This window comes from Chanos chanos, chromosome 6 (assembly GCF_902362185.1).
Source record: "Chanos chanos chromosome 6, fChaCha1.1, whole genome shotgun sequence".
Taxonomy (NCBI): domain Eukaryota; kingdom Metazoa; phylum Chordata; class Actinopteri; order Gonorynchiformes; family Chanidae; genus Chanos; species Chanos chanos.
Genome location: NC_044500.1, coordinates 40,533,798 through 40,550,790, shown reverse-complemented (window position 1 = coordinate 40,550,790; position 16,993 = coordinate 40,533,798). Strand labels below are relative to the sequence as shown.

Below are 16,993 nucleotides of genomic sequence, written 5' to 3'. Positions count from 1 at the left end.
TCTTCCTCCTGATGCCCACGGCGTCGACAGAAGTTACAGGAGATATCCCTGTCAGCAGCCACCTAAACCAGAGCTTCACTGTCAGCTGTTTCTTCAGCATTGTTCAGGGAGAGCACACGGAGTTTACGGCGTGGAGCTTCAGTCACATCATGTTGAGGGATTGCCTCTATATCCTCAGCATAGCGGAGTGCCCCCTCCAGAGAACTCGGATTCGCAAGACGCACCTGCTGCCGTAATGCAGAAGGCTGCAGTGCTCGGAGGAAGGTGTCCAGGGCGAGGTCATCTCGGGCATAGTGGGGTAGCTAGGGGTAAGCTCTACTTATGTCTGCAGCTAATGGACCTAGCCGCTCACCGCTGTAGCGCTCGCAAGTCACCAACTGCTGCTTAAGACTGATTGTAGAGGTGATTCTGCAAAACCGCCTTTCCAGTGCCTCACAAAGTTTGTCAAAGGTCTTCGGAATAGCTGGGTCAACATCCAGGAGGGCTTCCAAAGCATCCCCCTCCAATGCCGTGGCAAGCTGGACAGCTCACTGTTCATGGAGCCAGTGCTCAGCCTCAGCGACCAGGTTGAACTGGAGCAGGTACGCCTCCCAATTTCCCTTGCCATCAAACCGGCGGAGCTTGGTCCTGTGACTCGATTGGGGAAGGGTGAGCTGAGCCAAGTGGCCGTCTTGCCCAGCGGCGTTTGCATGGACCCACTGCCAGCTGGAAGCCTTCCACTGCACAAAGCAACCTATCCTGGTCCAGAGGGCACTGAGGGATGGAGGCTTAGCTGCCCTGGCTTCTCCTCACAGCCTCTCCGTGCAGCCGTCTCGAAGGCAGGCCAGAGCAGTCAGTGATAGCACCCGTGACACACCATTGATTCTCCCCCATTGCAGAGGCACTGTTGCCTAGAGAGTATTCAAGTGTTGGATCACATGGGCCACCTAGCACAAGAGACTTACTCTTCTTCTTGCCCTTGGAATATTGCCTTAAAGAGGCTGCCATTCTGTCACAGTCTTTACTGATGTCATCAATCTCAGCCTATCCCACTTCCAACACCACTGTAGTGATGGACATAAACGAGAGACAAGGGGACATCTTAAGTTGAACAGAATCTTGCTACCAGCTTTCTTAGTGCAATAAACAAGAAGAGTTACTCTCCTTTCAATGACCATTTGCTGTACTTGACAACGGTAACTCTGAACTCACACACACCATTACTATGTTCAAAGCCCCACCTCTAAACACACATGCACAGAACAGGCCAAAACATTTAACACTTCAGAAGAAAGCTACTCTGATTAACACAAAACAGTCACTACCCAAAATTCCAAAAGCCAGGAACTGCCAACACAACATGAACCCGCCGCTACAATATAATATATATATTAACTGCTCTATATTCTAATGCAAGGATGAGAACTTAAAGATATGAATTGCTTCCATCATGTGTTTATTACATTTTTGTAATTGGCATAGAACATAGAACAATCGAACATGTAAGGGATGTACAGTGAGCCGGTCATTACAGCAAAATAAACCCAGACAGGGTGAGAAGCCATTTAAAAATGATTGCTTCTGCTAAAAAACTGTTCCATAGCAATGGTCTGTTACTCATAGCAGCAGTCTGCTATTCAGAAATAACAGACCGTAGAATGCCATGATTGACCAATCCGAATCGAGTATTCAACAAAGCCAAATAAATTAAAATAAAGTCAAATAAATGAAGTGATGAAAAATAAAACAATGATAATAAGAAAATGATAGGAAAACATTCTGTAAACATTCTCTTACATTGAAATATGTAGGTCATTCACCTATGGCTCAGGCGCAGCATCTAAATATTGAATGCTTTTCTTCGGGACTAAATTGTCAAACGTTGCTTCTGGCTCAGCTGAGGCCATTTTTCCGTACCACGAATGTAATGCTTTCCTTTGGTTTCACGTGTTTATTGCTGGTGGGCAGTTGCCTTGGGTCACTTTTGATCAGTGAGCATGACTGTCACACAAAGCGGATGGCATGAATTTGTAAAACCATTGTCAAGACAGTTTAAACCCTGGGTCAGATGCGCTACATAACATATATCCTAAATCGCAGCCTTTGCTATTTACTAATCGCATTGTTTCAAATCCCTATTTCGATTTGTGATCGATTAATCGATCAGCCCTACTTTGAATACCAGTAGCTTTGAAACTATTCCCAGCTGACCATGTTCAATTTAAACAAAAAAAAGAAATAAGACATACACCTATAGATCTAATTCTCACAGGTGAGATACAAATAATCTGTTAACTCTATTACAACACCACACAATAGTGTTAAATGCAGATCTTTGAATGGTACTATAGACACGGGAACTACGACCCACCCTCCCCAAAAAATCCACAATCTCTCAACTCCATTGCATTATCACTCAACAATGAGAAATGCAAACCTCTGAACTATACCTTAACCGAGAAAACACAGAGAATTATTGAGAGAATATCAATAAAGAAGGTCAGTACAGTATGCTACAACTGAAGGTGACAGCAATTACTTATCAGTTGTCCTAATAACAAGTGAGAAAGAACACCATCTTTAACAATGGTGCTATGAGACGAGTATGTATCACAATTACAGTATCATGGATCAGACAACCGCTAAGCCATGCATTGTCTCACAAGCAGAGTCAAATGAAATGCCCGTGCGTGGAACCACGAGTGCAGTAAACACTTTGCAATGTTATTATTGTCAGTTGCACTCTTCTTTCTCAATCCAGTGTTCGTGATAGAGAGTCTCGTGTCGCACGTAACCAACAGGCTACGCACAGTCTGCGCTGAAAAATGTCTGCAGCTTCAGTTAACATGGATACAGGGAGAAAACGGACACTGTGCTACTAACGCTACTCCGCTCTGAAGGTGGAGCCATATCGGCAGTTAGCGTGGATGTGGGGAGAGAGCGGGGAAAGTAAACAGCAAAGGTTCTGCCGTGCACACTCTCACTGCCCTAGTCCTAGCCATTCACTTGTTGAATAAAGCGAGCGACCAAAAACGCGAGCACGAACCAACAAAATTAAACTGCTCACTTCTCTCTGTCTAGGAGGACAAATTCACTCCACCGTGCTTGCAAAGCCAAAAAAAAAAAAAAAAAAGCAGCTAGCTGCCCTGGTCCTCTTCGGAGAGTGGTCCCTTCTCTTCTTCTTACGAATGCGAGTAGACCGCACTAACCAGCGCTTTGGGGCGAAGCTACCACAATTAAAAACAACAAAACCGACCGTATACTCAATAATGTCGCTTGTAGCCAGCTTGTGGGTGTTGGTAACGTCGTTTTGAGGAAGTGGGCTACAAATGTACTGACAAGAGATGCATCAATTTTCCTTAAAAAAGTATGTACTAATAAATATTATAAATATATATTATATGCCATATTTATTTATATAATTATATATGTTTACGTCGTCTTTGCTATATTCATCGTGGAGTTGTATGTTTGTATTTTGTGAAAGGGAGGCCTATATATCGCCCACTATATGCATGAACAAATCAGGTGCATTCCCGCAGAAAAATATGTTTTGGAAGTAGTTCTACCGTTTCACCATGGACCACAAAGTAAGATTTGCAATTGCCGCTATCCATGCATGGAGACAACGTTGGGAACCAAAATGCTAACATAGGAACTAAAGTTTAAGAAAAGGTCTCACACTGAGAGAATATAAGAGGAACATATCTGCCCCCTGACTGGCAGTCGCTCTACTCTGTCGCTGCTCAACATACAACTAAATATGGCAAAGATGACAAGTCAAGGAGACTACAGAGAGACTGGAGGATGAGGAGGAAATCAACGTTTGAGCTGACTGCTACGAAGAGGAAATTGGAGGATAAGTGTTCTGAGCTGACGAAAGATATTGATGACCTAGAGCTTACCTTGGCAAAAGTGGAGAAGGAGAAACATGCCACTGAGAATAAAGTAAATATTATGCAAAAGTGTCCCATCAACATCAAAACAATATTCGTTTTCTCCATTTGCATTTAATATCTTTGCAAATATCATTCTCCCATCCTTTGCAATAGCTTGAAGGGTCCCTTGAGTAAGAGAAGAAGCTCCGCATGGACCTTGAGAGGGCCAAGAGGAAGCTTGAGGATGATCTGAAACTGGCACAGGAGTCCATAATGGATCTGGAGAATGACAAAAAGCAGTCAGAAGAAAAGATCAAGAAGTAAGCTTTGGAAGTCATTAAAAAAACATGTGGACTCAGATACGCTAACAGAAATTCACATCTGTATTTCCTCTGTATTTTCAAAACAGGAAGGACTTTGAGATCAGTCAGCTTCTAAGCAAGATTGAGGATGAGCAAACTATTGGCAGTCAACTTCAGAAGAAGATCAAGGAACTCCAGGTAAATTTTTCATTTTTCTATTCTATTTCTAGTTTGATTTTCTTTGAACATTCTGTGCAGTTCATACACTCAAATCAATAAGCACATAATAAACCTGTGTGAACTTTAGGCTTGTATTGAGGAGCTGGAAGAAGAGATTGAGGCTGAGCGTGCTGCCCGGGCTAAGGTTGAGAAGCAGAGAGCTGATCTCTCCAGGGAACTTGAGGAGATCAGTGAGAGGCTTGAAGAAGCTGGCGGTGCCACTGCTGCTCAGATTGAGATGAACAAGAAGCGCGAGGCCGAGTTCCAGAAACTGCGACGTGATCTTGAAGAGTCCACCCTGCAACACGAAGCCACTGCCGCTGCTCTCCGCAAAAAGCAGGCAGACAGCGTGGCAGAACTTGGAGAGCAGATTGTCCAGCGTGTCAAGCAGAAGCTGGAGAAGGAGAAAAGTGAATATAAAATGGAGTTAGATGACCTCACTAGCAACATGGAGGCTGTTGCCAAATCAAAGGTATATGAGTGGAAGACATAAAGAAAAACTTTTAATCGGCTATATTCACATGAACTGGGCACTAAATATATCTGACTTCTCCTTGTTTCAGGCCAATTTAGAGAAGATGTGTCAAACACTTGAGGACCAACTGAGTGAGCTAAAAACCAAAAGTGATGAGAATGTTCGCCAACTTAATGATATGAGTGCACATAAAGCAAGATTACAGACGGAGAACGGTGAGTGTTAAAGGCCAATATGCCACAATTCCAATGCCAAACAAACATTTAATCAGAAATCAATATCTGATGTTACTTAATCAGGTGAATTTAGTCATCAGCTTGAGGAAAAAGAGGCACTTGTGTCACAAGTGACCAGAGGCAAGCAGGCTTATGTGTCCCAAAAAATTTGTCCCAAAAACTCTATGTCCCAAAAAAATGCACAAAACACTTAATATAATTCATCCATTTTCTGTTTTTAAGGCCAAGAATGCCCTGGCTCACGCAGTTCAGTCTGCATGTCATGACTGTGACCTCCGAGAGCAGTATGAGGATGAGCAGGAAGCCAAAGCGGAGTTGCAATGTCCAAAGCCAACAGTGAGGTGGCTCAGTGGAGAACAAAATATGAGACTGATGCCATCCAGCGCACTGAGGAACTTGAAGATGCTAATTAAATAACAAAAACATCTCAAACAAAAATTCAGTGATGGATATTCATCATTGATCGTTTAAAACATGTATTAAGCATGATTGAAAATGACAATAATTAAACATACACCAATAACTAATAATTCAAATACATTACACATTAAATAGTTTAAAATCGTATTAAACTGATATTTGTAAAAAAATTCTTTTAAGACAAAAAATTAAAACTCTCTCCACCTCAGGAAGAAGCCTCCCCAGCGTTTGCAGGATGCAGAAGAATTTGGCTGTGCACAGCGTCTGCAAGATGCAGAGGAATCCATTGAGGCTGTGAACTCCAAGTGTGCCTCGCTGGAGAAGACCAAACAAAGACTGCAGGGTGAAGTGGAGGATCTCATGATTGATGTAGAGAGGGCCAATGCATTGGCAGCCAACTTGGACAAGAAGCAGAGGAACTTCGACAAGGTAAGTAGTGGAAGGGACAGTAAACGAAAACATTTTAATGTTCAAACTGTTTCAGGTGGACTGCAGTATTGATGGGATAATTTGGCACTGCTTGGTCCTGGCGGAATGGAAGCAGAAGTATGACGAGGGCCAGGCAGAGCTGGAGGGTGCCCAGAAAGAGGCTCGCTCTCTCAGTACTGAGCTCTTCAAGATGAAGAACTCATATGAAGTAGCTCTTGACCATTTGGAGACCCTGAAGAGAGAGAACAAGAACCTGTAGTGTATGATATTCAGAAATCAGCATTCAAGTTTTTCTTTCGGAACCAACACATGACATACACTCACTCCTAACCTTATCATTCTTACAGAGGAGATCTCCGACCTGACTGAGCAGATTGGTGAGCCTTGAAAGACTATTGATGAACTGGAGAAAGCAAAGCAGACAGTGGAGACTGAGACAACAGAAATTCAGAGTGCCCTTGAGGAAGCTGAGGTGATGTCTCAGAGGAAATAGAACAGATGAGGAAATAGAACAGATCAAGAGGAATAGCCAGAGAGTGACTGAATCCATGCAGACCACATTAGATCAGATGGAAATTCAGCTGAGGCACAGAAACAGCTGAGGAATGTCCAAGGACAGCTCAAGGTTGATTCTCTAAAAAAAAAAAAATCTACAAAAGCCCATTTAGCAAGTGCATTACTCTCAGAATCTCCAAAACTATTTTATTAAACTGTTTTAGGATGCACAACTTCACCTTGACAATGCCACCAGAGGACACAAGGACATGAAGGAGCAGGTTGCCATAGTGGAGCGTAGGAGCACTCTAATGCAAGCAGAGATTGAGGAGCTGAGAGCTGCTTTAGAGCAAACAGAGAGAGGTCGCAAGTGGCCGAGCAGGAGCTTCTAGATGCCAATGAATGTGTGGGACTGCTGCACTCTCAGGTAAAATATAAATGGTGTACTACAAGCAATGCATGTGCAGACTTTAAAATTACCATAGGAATTATTTGAAAAAAAACAAAAAATAAAAATATATTTGGCAACATCCCTTGTACAGAACACCAGTCTCATCAACACCAAGAAGAAGCTTGAGGCTGACCTTGTCCAGGTTCAAGGTGAGGTGGATGACACCATCCAAGAAGCAAGAAATGCAGAGGAGAAAGCCAAAAAAGCTATTACTGATGTAAGTGAAAACCCTTCTTCCATTCAGGCAAATTTTTAAAACTTCAGAAGTGATTCTAAATTCAATGAAGTGAATAACAAGGCATTTATGTATATATATTAATACCTTTTGAAATCTGTTACTCTAAAAAAAAAAAAAAATGCCGCAATGATGGCAGAAGAACTGAAGAAGGAGCAAGACACAAGTGCTCATTTGGAGAGAATGAAGAAAAACCTGGAGGTCACAGTCAAAGATCTGCAGCACCGTCTGGATGAGGCCGAAAGCTGGATCAGACGGTTCATACAGTAAAATGAAAATGAATATTACTCTGATATTACAGGTGCGTGAGCTAGAGTCTGAGGTCGAGGCTGAACAGAGACGTGGAGCTGAAGCTATTAAAGGTGTCCGTAAATATGAGAGGAGAGTCAAAGAGCTCACTTACCAGGTATATAGGCCTAACAATGCATTCAATAATAGTTTCAAAATTAGACAAGTTCCAGGCTGATTTTCTCTTCATATTTACAGACTGATGAAGACAAGAAAAATATGATTAGACTACAGGATCCGGTTGATAAGTTGCAGCTGAAAGTGAAGGCTTATAAGCGACAGGCTGAGGATGCTGTAAGTCTGACTCTCTGTACTCTGCAACAATATTTCATAACACATATGAAGAGTAGTGATATACAATAAAGAAGAGTACCACAGTCATTACATATATCCATGAAAGTTTTAATTCCCATCCCAAAGTGCTATCCAAATGTTTGTCTTGTTCTTAGGAGGAGCAGGCCAACACTCACCTGTCCAGGTACAGGAAGGTGCAGCACGAGCTGGAGGAAGCTCAGGAGCGTGCTGACATAGCTGAATCCCAGGTCAACAAGCTGAGAGCCAAGAGCCGTGATCACTGGAGGGTACAGTAGAAAGAAAGTTAGGAGATTGTTCATCACGTTTACATATTTATTTGACTGAACATTTGATGATCATGAGGATATTGCTTAATAGAAATAAAAGTTAAATATAAATACATTAGCACTCATACACCATTCAAATATACATTTCATAAAAAGGCAAATATGTGTTCATTTTTGTTTAAAACTCAAGGAAGCAGCATGGCACTAATAAAGAAATAGTTTTGAACTTTCAAAAAATAGCATTTAAAGTTGTAAATGCTACCCTGCAAAAGTTCAAAAGCGTATGTGTCATTTTGCAATATCCAAGCTGTGTTTGATGGCAGCATCAAAGACAACCTATGACCAGGTTATTATTTCGACAGAGAATTTATTATATAGATAGAACTCCAAGAGCAGAAAAACACAACAAAACTGCTCTAGTCCTTCAACAGATGTTCACAAATAGCTTTGTAATTTCAGGTGCATACACAGAACAGAGTGCAAGTGCCCAGTGACAACCAGACACCCATAAAAAATTATCTCAATTTCACTTGAAATTTTGATATCCAACACGTTTCGTCCCTGTATGCATTTTAAGATGCTGAAAGTTAGTCTTTATCCATGCATGATGTGCTTTAGCAAAGGAGGGGGAGAAATTCATTAAAACACTCTCTGCACAATGCATAAAAGCAACAAGGTCAAAACCATCCACCAAATCTCATATCCTGTTTGTCATAAGACAAAACATCCTCCTCGGATCTTTTCTGATCGCTAGATGGCGTCAGTGTTCACCAGCTTGTACAAGTAGGCTATGTATAAAATTTTTAACACGCCGTACGGTGCAATAGTATGTGCAGAAACCTCATGAGGCACATGTGCCTTGTATTTACAGTAAGTATGATATGCATATAAAGATATATATCAAAAATGCCTCTATATCATATAACTATATAATATCATTGCAAAAATATCAAAATACTTAAATAAAAACACTTGATCTCCAGTTCACTTTAAACCCAAAGACATAGTTTTGATACTATCATGAATCTTCTACATGTACAATTACTACACTAAAGGCACTGTTAGGTTATGTCAAAAAGATATCGGAGCAGAACATATGCTGCAGCAAATCATTTCAGCACTGCAAATCAGTCACAACATTTCCCTTAACCACATAATGAATGAACAACCACCACTCTCTAATCTGGTATCTAAATGTAACAACTGCCATGTTCCTTTTTTTCCCCCAACTACATTTTAAAAATATTGTCATTTTATATATTTAAAAGAAACACTTATTGTCTTGTCTGAAATCTGAGGACTATCAAAGTATAATCCTTTCACAAATTATTGGACTGTTTCCAATGTGCAGTATTTGCTTTCTGTAAGTAGTCTGTGAGACCAAAATTACAGAATTACAGAAACATTTGAGACCCATATTACAATCCGCTTTCACAAGCAATAACCAACTTTAAAACACAAGATTCCAAAATACCAAAAAAAGAAGAACAAAGTTGTCCAAGCATCATCAAAGTATCTCTTAACTTAATTAAGCTTTGAAGCTATGCATTACAGTAAGGAATTAGAGGTCTATATTCTGCAGTTTCGAATATCAATCATAACCCTAAAACATGAAGACCAACCACTCATTATGCCATCCCATGAACAAACTTTGGAAATGCTATTAATCAAATGCAAGTTCATAACTCTATGTTATGTTGATAGGTAAATTTCAAAAATGAAAAATAACAGAAAAAAAATATATAAAATTACCTTTTCTTTGTTTACTCTGGGTGAGTCAGCGCTTATTTAAAAATAAACAACACCTCAACTGTTGTCCCACTAATTCAACAGAAGAACATCCATTCATGGCTATCAGTAGTTTAAAAGGGAATTATTAAACACAGTCTCCTTCAGAGTTGGATTCATCACTCTAAAAACTATGGTCTGTGGAAAGAGCTCAGCAAGTAACTATATTTGTATTTACCCAAATAAGAGTGGACTGCCATTTACTGGGCAGGATATCATCTTACAGCGTTTTATTGAAGTTTGGGTGTACATTCTGTCACATGTGTTCAATTCTGAACGTTTTATTGCCATATCCTTTCTTGCCAATACTTCATCCTCTTTCACATTCTGCATAACTCTCGGGTACAAGATGATAAATCAAATCCATTCATGGCTATCAGTAGATTAAAATGAATTATTACATGCAGTCTGCTTCAGAGTTGGGCTCATTGCTCTGAAAAGTATGGTCTGTGGAAGGAGTTCAGCAAGTGACTGTATTTGTGTTTACCCAGATAAGAGTGGAACTGCCATTTACTGCACAGGGTATCATCTCACAGCATTTTATTTAAATTTAGGAGTATATTCTGTCACATGTTCTAATCTGAGTTTTTTGTTGCCATGTGTTTTCTTGCCAATATTTCATCCTCTTTCACATTCAGCATAACTCACAGGTGCAAGATGATAAATCTTGCTGTAAAACCGTAACATTAGTCACTTGGTCAGCTTTCCACATAACTGAAAATAATCTCACTCAGAAATTAGGCTTTAGGTAAGGGCTAAAGCATTCAATGCTTGCATCCATAGCCAAAGATCTGAGCTCTAGCCAATGAAAGAAAGAAATACACTTCACTTGTAATTTAGTTTGCTAGGGTGCACATAGGTGTGGACCTTGATTTAAGCACATTAAAAGGGCATTTTTTTGGTATGGAGTTGCATGGAGTTCCATTTTCAGAGACAGATGTCTGGACAGAAATTCCAAGATATCATGCGCTATCTGCGCTTTGATGACAAGAATGCAAGGGCTGCCTGCCTTGTGACAGATAAATTTGCCATCATATCTGAGATTTTCGATAAAGTACTGCTTCTTACACACCCGGTGAGAACATAACTGTAGATGAACAAGTCGCGCTGTCGTTTCACACAGTACATGGCCATTAAACCGGGCAAATTTGATATTAAATTCTGGCTGGCCGCAAAAATACATGTTGAACGCAATTCCCTATCTGGGGAAAGATGACAGTAGGCCGGCAATAGGCCGAAAATTTCTTCACCTCGTTGGCACTGGCAAACAATCTTTTGGTCTACGTTGAAGGGAACTTCTGAGTCGGTCAGTTGACCAAGTGATTCATAACACTTCCAGTGTTAAAACATAGGTTTTCAGGAAAAACACGATTTACTGACCTGTTACTTTGCTGGGGAATACAGCATGAGAAATTCCTTCCCAGGCTCCACTGAATCATGAATGCTAAGTGTTCAACTCAAATGAAATGCAGTGATTGAGACTTTTAGTGCACATCATTTAAATTGTATAAGCTCTTCGCTGGCGGGTCGGAACACCATCATGCAGGAAAACACCACTTCCATCAGGACAGAAATATTGTACCACACCGTGGTAATCACTCAGAATCACTTTGTATACATAAGATCTAAAATGATCTTAATCAAAAACATGCATGTTCATTTGTAATAAGCGATTTATGCAATACAGTACAACCAGAGGATCCTTCTTTGCTAAGCCCACAGTGAACACAAAACTGCCTGCTACTGCTGTACACTAAAACAGCACCAGAGCATGACTAAACATTTTCATTGGTCACACCGGTGCGCCTGACATTTAGCAGGTCTCCTTGTGTATGTGTGTAGCGTTATTTTTTTTTCCCCCCACCTGCACTCTGCGAAGACCCGCCCCTACTCTGCCTCTGATTGGCTCTGACCCTGATGTTCTTCTTTGCTGAATGCAGGTGGGGGTGAAAAAGTAGACATGTGTATGTGAAACCACGACCCACTCTTCCTCAAGACACCACAGCCTCAAACAAACCAGTAATAGAAAATGAAGAGAAATATTGATTGTTTTTTCATCAAGAAGAATCTTGCGGTGACTTTTACACCCACACCTAACCCAGCATCATTGATGGAGGTACTGCTCCACCACATGTCTCCCCTGTCCTAACCCAACATCTTTGGTGGAGATTGCCTCATCTTACTCCGAGCTAGAGCGGACCACATACAGAAGGGCCAAAAGATATGCCTTTCTCAAGGAATGGCTTGTCCAATTTGTGTGGCTCAGATATGATAAAAAGGCAAATATCATGCATTGCATTTATTGCAAAGAGTGCAGCAAAAGCATGGCTGGGAACAGTGCTTTTGCTGTCTGAGCATCGATGTTCCGAATTGAAACATTAAAAAAGCAGAAACACGTCCTGCAGTGGCGTAGCCAGAAATTTATTTTCGGATGGGCCTCGGCAAAAGTAAGCGCGCACGTTTCTCTCACGGTCCATCACTTGCCCACACATTCTTTATAACCTGCTGCTGAACTGCATGACAGGTCAGACGCCATATCGCAACTGTAGCATAGGCCTACTCAATAACCAAGCCAGTCCAATCTTCCATTCTGTGTTTGCACTGAAACAGAGTATGTAGTAAGCCACAAAATACTGCCGCGTTTTTATTCATCAAGCACACTTTAACCAGAAGTAGCGTAAAACGCATGCCCTGTCGCCACACTAGCTAGGTTTCCATCCAACTATTTAATGCAAATTAATGCTTAAACTTCACATCAAATCTTTTAAGTCATATAAGAAATTTATTCGCTGGGAGGAAGTGATTAGCATAGGGTAAAATGATACTGGTTGATTGAAACAGGTTTAGCTGAATCAACAGGGTTTGTTGTGATTTTATCACATATTTCCGTTAAAGTTACCCTAGACAAGTTTTAATCCGACATCTGTTCACAACTTCTCCCACAATGAGGAGAGTGTACATTTTTAATCCGCATAACACAGCTGATGGAAACATGCACAGACATTTCCTTAGCCAAATTTTCATGAATACGCTTAAAACATGCGAATGTGTTGGGTGGAAAACCAGCCGCTATCTCCTGTTGAAGGTTTACATCGCTGGAACCACAAAGTTGAGTTTTTAATTGGCTAATATAGATGTCAAGCAAACCCATCAAGCATTATACAAATAAGAAATTAGAACTCATTTTCTTTATTTCAGGAACGTTTGTAATGATATTTTAGTTATAATGTCAACCAGTTTAACAAACAGTAACATATTAATTTTATTAAAATAATTTAAAATTATTAAATAATTCCATCCCAACCTGGGGGGCCTATGCATATTTTGGGTGGGCCTAGGCCCGTCAGGTCCATCTGTTGGCTACGCGCCTGACATCCTGTGCCGTGACAGATGTGCGGCCAGCACAGCAGCCCCCCTCCCCTGCAACTTTATTCCTGTTTACAATCATTTATATAATGTGTTAAAAATTACCAATGGGTATGGGAACTGACAAAAACGGTAACGCTTAAAATGTTTGCAAAAGACGTGGTGAAAAATTTTGGGTGCACCTAAATTATGTGCTGGTGCACCTAAATTAAAAAGTTAAGCGCCAGTGCAGCACCAGTGCAACCAATGTAAAAAGTTAGTTTGGAGGCCTGACTAATATTTGTAGTCTTCTGGTTGAGAGTTGCTTATCTGTTTTGCATTGCCTCTTATGTGTGGATATTAATTTATGGATTTTGAGGTCAAGGAGTATACAGTTTTGACAACTTTCCTCATTCGTCTGCACAGACTTCCACTCCAAGATCATTTTAGCCACTATATCTCATGAAACATCAGAAAGTTGAGGTTCCTCATCACTGTAGCTCTTGCCTAACACAACCTGACAATCACTCTTCTTTTGAAGTCCCTGATGTCAGAGTCTACAAATCCAGTAATCAAAATAACGGGCAAATGGACCTGTCCAGAATTCTTATCAATGAACTCAAAGCTTGAGGGGATCTTATAGGTTCATTAACTCAGAAACCATATTGCAGCTCAATTCCTGCATCTTGCTTCGAAGATCACATTTGACCTCGTTTCAGACCAGCAGCATTGGTGATATTTTGAAATTTTGTTGTTCACAGCGACATCACAATAACAAATGGCAAAGTTTATAATTATTTTTTACTGAAATGGTCTTTTGGAACCAACTTGACTGCTGTTGCAAATGACCTTTTTTCAAACATATTTAATGCTGTTTTCGTTGCTACATCCTGAAAAGTTTCAGCAATATGCACTACGGTGAAAAGCAATTGAAGAAACACATGAATACTAACATCTAAATGGCACTGAAATCACAAACAAGAATTCTTTTTCAATGCATTACCATATTCAGCCAGAAAATATCCACCTAACTTGTTTAATATATTTCGTTATGTATGACTTCACAGCGGCAGAAGTAAAGGTGATGCAAGACTTTGGTGAAGGGGTATATTATATTTACGTATGTATTAAATTATATAGTATTTGGTACACTCCAGCGCCAAATTTTAAGACATGCCCACATTATGAAGTTATGGTCTTCATTATTGCCTGGTGAAAATTAAACAATGTTAAACCCTCCTCCCACAGTGCATCAGGAGATTAATCAAAGAAGAATGCAGCCTTGTACAACACATAGTCAGAACCACAAAATCCACACGCATTGATGCTTGTGATGCTGTCCGAGGATTTGTGCCTTGTTGATTGTTGTTTATTGTGAATGAATGAGAATGAGATAGGTGAGACATTCATTGCCACAACAAGCAGTGATAAACCTGCTAAACCTATAAACACATTCCTCTTTTTTGCAGGGCCAAGACTATCAATAACAAATCTGTCTGAAAGCCAAACTTTATTAAATATATTGCTTGCATATGTACTTTAGGGACACAGAGAAAATAAATGGATCCCATGCTTAGTTGCTGATGCAGAAACAGTGACTAGAACAAAAGGATTCTTGTCTCACACACACAAGATTTTATGTGCATTAGACCAAAAGGTCTAATGGGCAGCCGTGGTCTAAAGGTTAGAGACTTGTGACTGGAGGGTCGCTGGTTCAATTCCCAGGCCCAACATCCACGGCTGTGTGCAACTTAACCCTAACTCTCCCTGGGCGCAGAGGAATGCTGGCCACTGTTCTTGTGTGTGTTCACTACTGGTGTTGGATGGGTTAAATGCAGAGACAAATTCACTGTTCACAGTGTGTGTGTGCAAGAATTTACATTTACAAAATGGCATCTCAGATTTCCAGTACCACTGTTTGCTCTTGCTTAATGCAAGGACTTCATTCTGGGAAGTCAAGTGGCACAAGACCTCTTCACATCTCATTACTATTACCACTCCTTTTAGAAGAAAATAAATTATTTTGCTATCAACTCTGCTTCAGACGCATCTCAAAAAGCCAGGAAACAACTTTTTACGGGCTACCCCTCTGCTATCAGCAAGGCCCATATCATTGGACTACAGCAGCATGATATAGGTATTAAATGAAACAAAACAGCTGAAGCTCAGATAAAAGGCAGCAAAATGTAAATTTGCACCCTTGTCTACTTACAAGCAAGTGTTGAAGCAGGAAACAAGACTGCTGTTGTCCAGGTCCAGCTGTCAAAGAAACACAAATCACATAGTTTAGCAAACCACTCAGTCCACTGAAACCAGATGACTTGGTCTCAACCCCTCAAAGTCTTGCTCTTGTCTCGGTCACGATACACTCTGGTCTTGGTCATGACTTGATCTCATTTTAGGTGGTCTTGACTACAACACTACCTGAAACTACTGAAGCAATTTTGATCAGAGAGAGAATTTTCTGTGCCTTGAATTTTCAATTTAAAATCGAATTTTAACAACAATTGGGAAGGGTTCATAAGGTGATAAATTTCTACATGAACACTCAAACAACGCGGAGCAGTCATAGGATCGTAAGCCCTGTAATTTTTAGTATTACTTTCTATTTTCTGCTTTTCCATCGAGAACATTATAAGCATGTTCAGCATTTCAGAAAAGACATGGGAATGTGATGTTACACTGTACAGAAGTTGCTGCCAGACTCACAGTAGTTCTTTGACTCTTCTTGTGAGTAGTCCCCACACAATCCTCACTGGATAGTTGCCCTGGTCGCAAATTTGAGACTAGGGCAACTATTCTAGCCTGAGCTGATGGTGCTATTAAAGTGCAGCTCCCCTTAAAATTACAGGGGGGTCCCAGCAGTTTTCTTCCCTTGACCACCCAATAATCCTTAAACTACAAAAAGGCTCATGCAGCTTACTGTTTGGCCCACTAAGTTTCACCTTGTGGAACAAGATAGAGGTGTTTGAATGATGTAAAAGGTTGTGAGTTATTTACAACATAGGTACTGAAAATGAACAGTGTAGTTGTTTTTTCTAAGATTGCTGATATTCTTGAACTGTTCTGCCTTACAGTATGAACAAGATATTTATCTCTTGTAATTCACAAATGGCATGTCAAATAAGAAACCACAGTACATTTCCACAAAGCTGCAATCTGTTCATCTTGAGTATAAACATCTGCTCTCTCAGCTTAATGAGAGACAGCTGGCACTCCCTGTTCTTCATCTTTTAAGCAGTGTAAATCTTGCAATGCTCTTGTAATAGTAAACCAGTGACATTTCAGTGCTTCTCCATATCTAAACTGAGCTCAATTTGATTGCCAAATATCATTACATTTACAACGATTCATTGACCTCAGTTTAGAAACATGACACTGAAAAGTAATGATATTAAAATATCTGGTTCACTAAAACACCAAAAAGGAAAACATTCATCTAAAAGATCATTGTATGATTTCAGTAGACAGTCACACCTAAAAGACAAACACACCTAAAAACATTATTAGAATACAAAGAAACAGAAAACGAAAAAGAAGAATCTCTTGAAAAACGTTATGCCTTCATGCAATTGTATGGGCAATTTGGTGGTTTTCTGACATGAATGTTGCTTAAACAAACAAGGAACAGGGGAGATTTTTCTGAGCATATGAAGCAAAACAGGACACAAAAGTTGCTGGGATACTTTCACATGGGTGATACTGTCTATGACAGTTTTAAAGATTTAGTACATGAGGTTTAAAAATAAAATCTTACTCCATGCAAGTAGTAGCAGGTAGTAGTAAGAAATACAGAGCCAAATGAAATGGACATGACCTAATAGGGCAAGCCCATTCTGCTGACTAAACACTCATCCTTCTATATAAGAAGC

The 16,993-nt window shown here is 40.3% G+C and overlaps 1 pseudogene; it reads left to right on the top strand.

The window, feature by feature from the left end:
- The first annotated feature begins 3,557 nt into the window (after positions 1 to 3,557).
- On the top strand, positions 3,558 to 7,997 carry LOC115815416 (myosin heavy chain, fast skeletal muscle-like; annotated as a pseudogene).
- The last annotated feature ends 8,996 nt before the right edge of the window (positions 7,998 to 16,993 follow it).